Genomic DNA, 7,556 nt, shown 5'->3' with positions numbered 1-7,556 from the left:
TTTTTCCCATCCTAAAGGACAAAAAAAGAGAGCTTAAAAACTTTGCAGCAACAACAGTAATGTCTAAGACTGTCCCATTCTCCAAGGCTCAACTAAGGTTAGGACCCCTCCCTTGGCGAAAAACATAGGAACACATGGAAATATATAGGTCTTTGACCCCTCTAGAATCTCCTCTGGGGACACACTACTGCTACTAGCTAAATCCATCTGAAATAGAACCTCATCACTTTTGGTTAGGTTGAGCCTACTTTTTAAGACTTTCCTATGCTTATTTCTTTCTATCTCGTTTTGTCTTTCACATCCTTAAATATTCCTTTCTTTTTTATTTTGTCAAAAGAAAACTCTTAAAGTATTTACATTTTCCTTGTTCCTCGATCTTGACCTCAAGTGTAGTTTTGGATTCTCCAATGTTATTGAACTACTAACAGCAAGAAATAAGAACAAGATTGATTATCCATCAAGTCTATTGGGTTTATATAATTGATCGGCATCGAAACCACCAAATATAAATTTCTATGACAAAATAATACTAAATAGCAGTATAGAGCAGTATGGTCGAATCAATAGTGGTTGATTATCTAATTTCACCTTTCTTGTGAACATAATTATTGTCGCGGCAATAGCCGTGCCCACGACTCGTGACGAACTTGCTAAAAAAAATAAAATAAATAAGGGGAGATGAAAATGTTTAGAAACTAAATAAAATGAAATAGCAGCAATAAACAATTATATTAATCGAAAATAAAAAAAAAAGAAAATGGAATCGAATTTCGTAAGCAATAATATAAAGTCTTAGCCTTAGAATTGGTGAATTCCAGTACTGAATCGATTCTTGAAAATGAGTTTTCTCTTCCAAACCATAAGTTGGTTATAGCGACCAAGAACGTCCCAACCGCCAATTCTTCCTTTCGTAGTTGATTCCGGAACGACTTGCAAACCAACCCTTACCAATTGTCTAACCGTGATACTTGCATTAACAATTCAAGACCCCGGCAACCTTATGTTTTGAAGAATCCAACTCGAATCAATGGCCTCAACTGCGTGGGTTGTTTAAATTTGATCACTATCTCCCTTGATGAAAATCCCACTAGTACGACCCCATCAAGGTACGTCAATTTGTTCACGGAAAGTAGAATACAGCATGACCGACTCAACTTCCCAACTGTACTCCAAAACGACTCCAACCCAATGTGCACTTTGTGTTGAAATTGAAATAATGTTAAGGGACAAATTTGTACTATCCAATATTCAGGAGAGATGGTGAATATCGTTATGAAAATTTTTAGTGAGGATTCATTTTCTCATGATTCTTGATCGGAAAGAACACCAACCTAAAACTAAGTAGAAGTTTAGTGAAGCATGTGATTAATCATGCTAATTGGTGTATGTAGATGGATTTAGTGGAAATGATAGAAGGTGGAAAGGGAATGGACTTAGGAAGCAATTGAACAAATTTGTAAAGAAATAGGGAAAATGAAATAAAATGGTAGTATGCTACTGAAGCATGAAATAGAAAGGAATAAAAATAATTTCATTCAATTTCTAGTGTATTCAAGTGTGTTTTTCAAAGGCCATCACACACCTTATTTATATACATATCTTATACTAAAATTAGCCTAACTCACTTAACAACCAATTACATGAAATCAAATTCATATAAGATTTTTTTTTTCTAAATATGGCTTTTACAAATTCAAAAATCTAATCAGCCCTTAAATGTCTCAAAATTTCCGATTTGACCCCTCTTTTATTGCTTGTGCTCTAATTTAGTCCTTTTCTGCTTTTTTTTATTTATTTAAAACATCTGAATTGCATTTCTGACAAAATTTAAACATAAAATCACCAAATTAGCAGGAATTAATTCAAGAATTAATTGATTTGAAATCGTAAAACATGAAAAATAAATATGCTATCAAATCCCCCTACTTAGCCTATGATTATCCTCAAGCATTTTATATTTTCCTACATTAGAAATTATCCAATAATTTATTAGAAATCAAGTCTCTCTTCCGCAACCATGATCAATGTAAACAATTTAGGTGAAAAATGAATAAGTGTTTAAATACTCAGTTTAATTAACAAGTGTCCATAAAATTTAAACATGTAAATTCAATCATTTCACTAAATTTAGATTGAACCAAAATCTGCAAGGTATTTATTCTCAATTAATTGTGTAGTAAATTTGGGACATAGTCAAACCTTTTTATGCGATGTGAAATGACAACCTAAGTGCCTTACCCCGGTTACTCAATTTGACATGTCTCTAAATAGACTATTTTTCCCTACTCATGGTAGCTCGATTAGCGGAGTGTTTGCAAGTTTTCAGTTCGTACTCGAACCTTTTTACGCGAAATGAGATGACAACCCAAACACCTCATCCAGGTTACTAAATTTGGTCACATTCTCAAAATCTTCACTCATAACTTAAGCCATCAACGGAGTAGAATTGATTATTATTATTTTTAATTATTTTTTTTCATTATCAAATACATTTAAAATTAAACAACTAAGAATGATATACTTACCAAAAAAATTTATAAACAATCAATTTTCATGAAACAATCTAATTACAATATTTCAACTTTATAACACACACATCGATTAAACTAGATAATTAACACTTTAATTCAAGAACCACCCAACTATCTAAATTGATTAAGCATTGGAATTAGAGGCTCAATGTCAAACAAATTAACGAATAATCCTAACATAAGAATTAGCACATGTGAAAGAGAAACAATCAGGCAGCTAAAGAGAAACAAACAATCAGACAGCTAAAGAGAAACAATCATGCATATTTACTAATCCAACACCCCCTACTTAACCTATACTTGTCCTCAAGCATATTGTATAAGAATTAAAGTACAGTAGAGAGAAGGGCCAACTATACTCCCCATGTATATCTAACGTGGTTGTCGGTGTGGGAAGTAACTACTGTGCAAGACTTGGGTTTCCATTGTTTCAAGACGAGCTTCGATGCGGCTTAAATGTTCCTCTACAAATGAAGGAGGTTGCTCATTTAGCTTCCTAGTAGCGAAATTGTGACATTGGAGAAAGACCCTATTACTGTGAGCAGTTCGTATACCTAGAGGAACAAAACAATACACAGTAGTGGTGTCGACAAGCAAACCCATAGAATCCAAACAATACTCATCTAGATGATCCATATTATATGCACATGTAAAGGAGGAAAAATCGACTTCAAAGGGAAAAATTTGGGAGATTAAATTTGTAATATATGGGCCAAGTATGAGTGGTCGATTAGAGCGTAAAACATCATGAAAATTTCGTGCAAACCAATATCCTAAATTAACCTTATATCCAGAATGCATACACTACATGAAAAATAATTATGTTTTGGTTAAAATAGATAAATCATTTCGACCTAAATAGCTAAAAGCTAAACACCGATGAATATATCTTAAAACTGGTTCATGCACTAACAAGTCCTTAAAGGTCTTGGGATTATAAAAATGATTCCTAGATTGAGTTAAACTAGAATAAGCAACATTAGCATCGAATTTGCTTGATATATCCAATAATGCAATATAGTATGAATTAGTTTGAACATTGTCAGGGTCAATGAAACCCATGGCGATGTTAAAATCTGAAATCGAAATCTTAAAATCATTACCAAGTAATTGAAAACAGACAACATCTCGAGTTTCAACAGTTCGAAATGCATTAATATTGAAGCTAAACGTTGCATAGAACTCATAGACTTGTTATAATATGCCACACATGAAATATTTGTAAATGATTTCCACCCAATAACATCGAAATAGTTTAATACAACATCATGTATATTAAGCATATCAAGGGTGTAAAGAGAAATTTTCTTATAGACTTGGAGTGGACGTTGTCGAATGTCGTTGAATCTTGCACAGTGCTCTCTAGTTGCAATGTTTAGGGACCCTTGAAGTTGTGCTTCTGTCGGTATAGTGTAGGTACGGCCTCGCCTATTACGTTGACTGTCCCAGGGTGGTCGAACATTTTCTTCAGGCGAGCTAGGTGGGTTACTCGAATATTCTGTAGCTTTACTACTGCTATGTGGAGGTGTTATTGGTTCATCAAGTGGTGGTTGATGTGTTCAAGTGGTGGATGATTGTGTTCGACGCTCAGTAATGTGCTCGTTTCTATTCGATGGACATTCGCCATGGTCGTTAGAAGTTCCGGCCACGTTTGAGGAACCTGTATAGTACGGTAGTAAAGGAAAAATATGTTGTAAGTTAGGAATCAACCTTTCGGAAGTAGCAGGACTATTGTGAGAGCGTTTGATCTTGATCAGAGTTGGGCTTCATCAGTGACGATTCCTAATAGGTGTGGCAGTTTGCCTTGTAGGGGGTGGAGATGGTTCCGAGTCTTTATTATCTAAATCGATGATTAGAGACACCAAAAATCAGTTTCGATCGTGATTAAGAGAAACCAGGAATCCGTTGGCCGCTTGGTTCTTAGTGTGAACCATGGTTACTATTTGGTTTAGAGGAACAAATGACAATGTCCTTATAGTCTACTCATGACAGCGGGCAATGACGGCCGGTGGTGGCTCACAGCTTTTGGATAGTGGCGATATGGGTCATGTTGGTGGGCGTTTATGGAGGAAAGGAGTGGGGGTTTGGTTTTTGGAAGGTCGGTGTCTATTTTCAGAGTTTATGTTTGAAGAATCGAGGGTGTTTGGTGATAAGAAGGTAGCGATTTAGTGGGGTACAAAGGTGCGGTATTTATGATGGAGAAAATGAAAGGTAAACGACGATGGAGAGAAAAGAAACGAGCGATGGTGTTCATGAATCGGCACCGTTTGGTGTTGGCTTGGTGCGGTGGTGCGAGAAAAGAAGAAAGAAGATTAATTGACATTTGGCGATGGCTAGAGGTGATCATGGGCCGAGGGGCTCGGCTCGGCCCGACGTCCCGCCCGAAATATGGGAGGGTTCGGGTAAAAATATAGGCCCAAAATATGGGCTTGGGCAAAAAAAGAGGTCTGTTTAGAAAATGGGCCGGGCCTCGGGCAAATTTTTTTTGGCTGGGCTCGGCCCGAATATAATATATATATTTTTATTTTTTTAAAACATTTCTTTTTCTTCCCCAGGCCATTTCCCCCATTTCCCCGTTTCCCCTCTTCCACAAATCCCTAGTGCCCGACTGCCCTCCTCCATTTTTTTCTCAACCTTCACCTCCGGCACCAATCCACCTCCAGTCCTCCATCGATCCACCTCCGGTCCTCCACGGCTCCACCCATTTCCCGTTTCCCCTCCTACAGCTCAATTTATTTCTCTGTTTACTGTTTATAGTTACATATTGTTTCTTTCCTTTTCTATGAATCATTTTCTTCTATGTTTCTCTTAATTTTTTGTCACATTTCTATTAAGGGGTTGATCCCAATTTTATTCTTAACGTGTTTCAAATAAGTTAAGTATCATGTGAGATTTTTTATTTTTTCTTTGGTTATTATGTTTGTTTGAGCTCGTTTTAATAGGTTTTTTTCCTCAGATTTTTAAAGAAAGTATTTTGCAGATTCATAAAATATATGGACTTTTATGGCTTAAAAACAGGACCATTGAAGTGTATAGTGATTTCTTTACGTAAAAAAAAGCCTTAATTATTTTAATTGTTCTGGTGATTTATGTGGGATGATTGAATGTAGGGGCTTACAAGTACGTGTCGGAGCTATGGAGGAAGAAGCAATCGGATGTGATGAGGTTTTAACAGAGGGTAAGGTGCTGGGAATACCGTCAGCATCCAGCCATTGTTAGGGTCAACCACCCTACTCGTCCTGATAAGGCTCGGCGCTTGGGTTACAAGGCTAAGCAGGTAATGTCAAATTCCGTTTCATTCTAAAAAACATAGCTCTGGATCTTGATTTGCTTAGGGCTTTCTCTCAAAATTTAATCAACTTATGTTCTTTAAATTAAAAAATTAATTGTTTGCAAATGCCATTTGCTATACCTTAATACTTGATTTTGGGCCAAAGGTTTGGGTATTTTAGTTTGTCTAATCTTATTCATGTATTTGGAAGATGTTTAGAGTATGGTATCCCTAAGCGCTTGTCTAGTGTCGGACATGGGTGTTAGATATGAATGCTTTGAGCTAAATGGTATAAGGGAATAGTAAGGCTCTCTGTACATAATTTGACTTAAATTTTCCCAAATAAAGTAAATGTGTATTTTTATAGGGTTATGTAGTTTATCATGTTCGAGTTAGAAGGGGTGGTCGAAAGAGGCCTGTTCCCAAAGGTATTGTCTATGGTAAGCCCACAAACCAGGGTGTTACCCAATTGAAGTTCCAGCGCAACAAGCGGTCTGTTGCAGAGGAGCGAGCTGGTCGACAATTAGGAGGTCTCAGAGTTGTTAACTCATACTGGATCAACGAGGTTTGTAATAGTTTCTAAATGTTCTGATTTCTCCATTTACTGGATGATTCCATTGCCCTCATTGCTTTGTGCATGATCTGATCTTTGTAGGATTCTACTTACAAGTACTTTGAGGTTATCCTTGTTGATGTTGCACACAATGGAATCCGCAACGACTTGAGAATTAACTGGATCTGCAATCCCGTTCACAAGCACAGGGAACTTTGAGGACTCACATCTGCAGGTAAGAAAAACAGGGGTCTGCATGGAAAGGGTCACTTGCACCACAAGAATCGGCCGTCTCGAAGGGCTACTTGGAAGAGAAACAACACCCTTTCCCTTCGTCGTTACCGTTGAGTTTAGTAGGTTACTTTCAGATGTATTAATTGCTTCTATCTTTGTGGGATTTTGGAATTCCTTTTACTGAGTCTGAAATTTTTGCAAGTTTATTTCTGTTTGAGTTTTTCAAAATAATTCAAGTAAAGTTCTTGACATCATGATATGTGCAAGTACTAGGATTTGGACTAGTTCACCTTATGACCGTTTTTGATCACCTTTTGAATTTGATATTGAGTTTTGGAGCTGGCGACCATGCTTGATTTCTGCAAATCTTGTTTGCAATATTGTTTTCATCCCTTTTATGGCTTTTATTAAATCAATTTGAGTTAATGCAATTTTGGATGAATTTGCTTGCTTCTTCTTCTGCTCAAAAGCTCTAATTTGTCTTGAAGTACTTCTAGGTTAATTTCTTTCTTTCTTTTGCTGCTTCCTCTTTGCGATTTGCTTTTATTTTCTATGAAGTTGTTAAAAAAACAATAGTAAATGGTGGACAACAGGTTCATTATTTATTAAGAATCAAAACTTAGAGTGTAATACTACATCAATTCTAACATAATTTTTATAGATAACATAATTAGTTTTAAGAAAAAAAAGGGGCGGGGCCGGGCCGGGCTTGGGCTTCGTATTTTTCTCTGAGCTGGGCCTGGAAAAAATCTCAGGCCCATATTTTGGGCTGGGCCGGGCTCGGGCCTAGGAAGCGGGCTAAAATTTTTATTGGGCTGAAATTTTTATTTGGGCCCAGCCCGGCCCGGCCACCTAGCCAGAACTCGCATCAAACTCGGCTCGGCCCATGAACACCTCTAGCGATGGCGATGGCGGCGATCGGCAGTGGCGATGCACGTCGAAAGGGAATGGTTTTGTTTAAAGATAT

General features: G+C 37.0%; 1 pseudogene; it reads left to right on the top strand.

Moving 5' to 3' along the window:
- Positions 1–4,529: 4,529 nt before the first annotated feature.
- On the top strand, positions 4,530–6,843 carry LOC105767219 (60S ribosomal protein L15-1-like; annotated as a pseudogene).
- Positions 6,844–7,556: the final 713 nt, after the last annotated feature.

This window comes from Gossypium raimondii, chromosome 4, assembly GCF_025698545.1.
Source record: "Gossypium raimondii isolate GPD5lz chromosome 4, ASM2569854v1, whole genome shotgun sequence".
Taxonomy (NCBI): domain Eukaryota; kingdom Viridiplantae; phylum Streptophyta; class Magnoliopsida; order Malvales; family Malvaceae; genus Gossypium; species Gossypium raimondii.
This window is presented reverse-complemented; position numbering and strand designations above follow the sequence as displayed.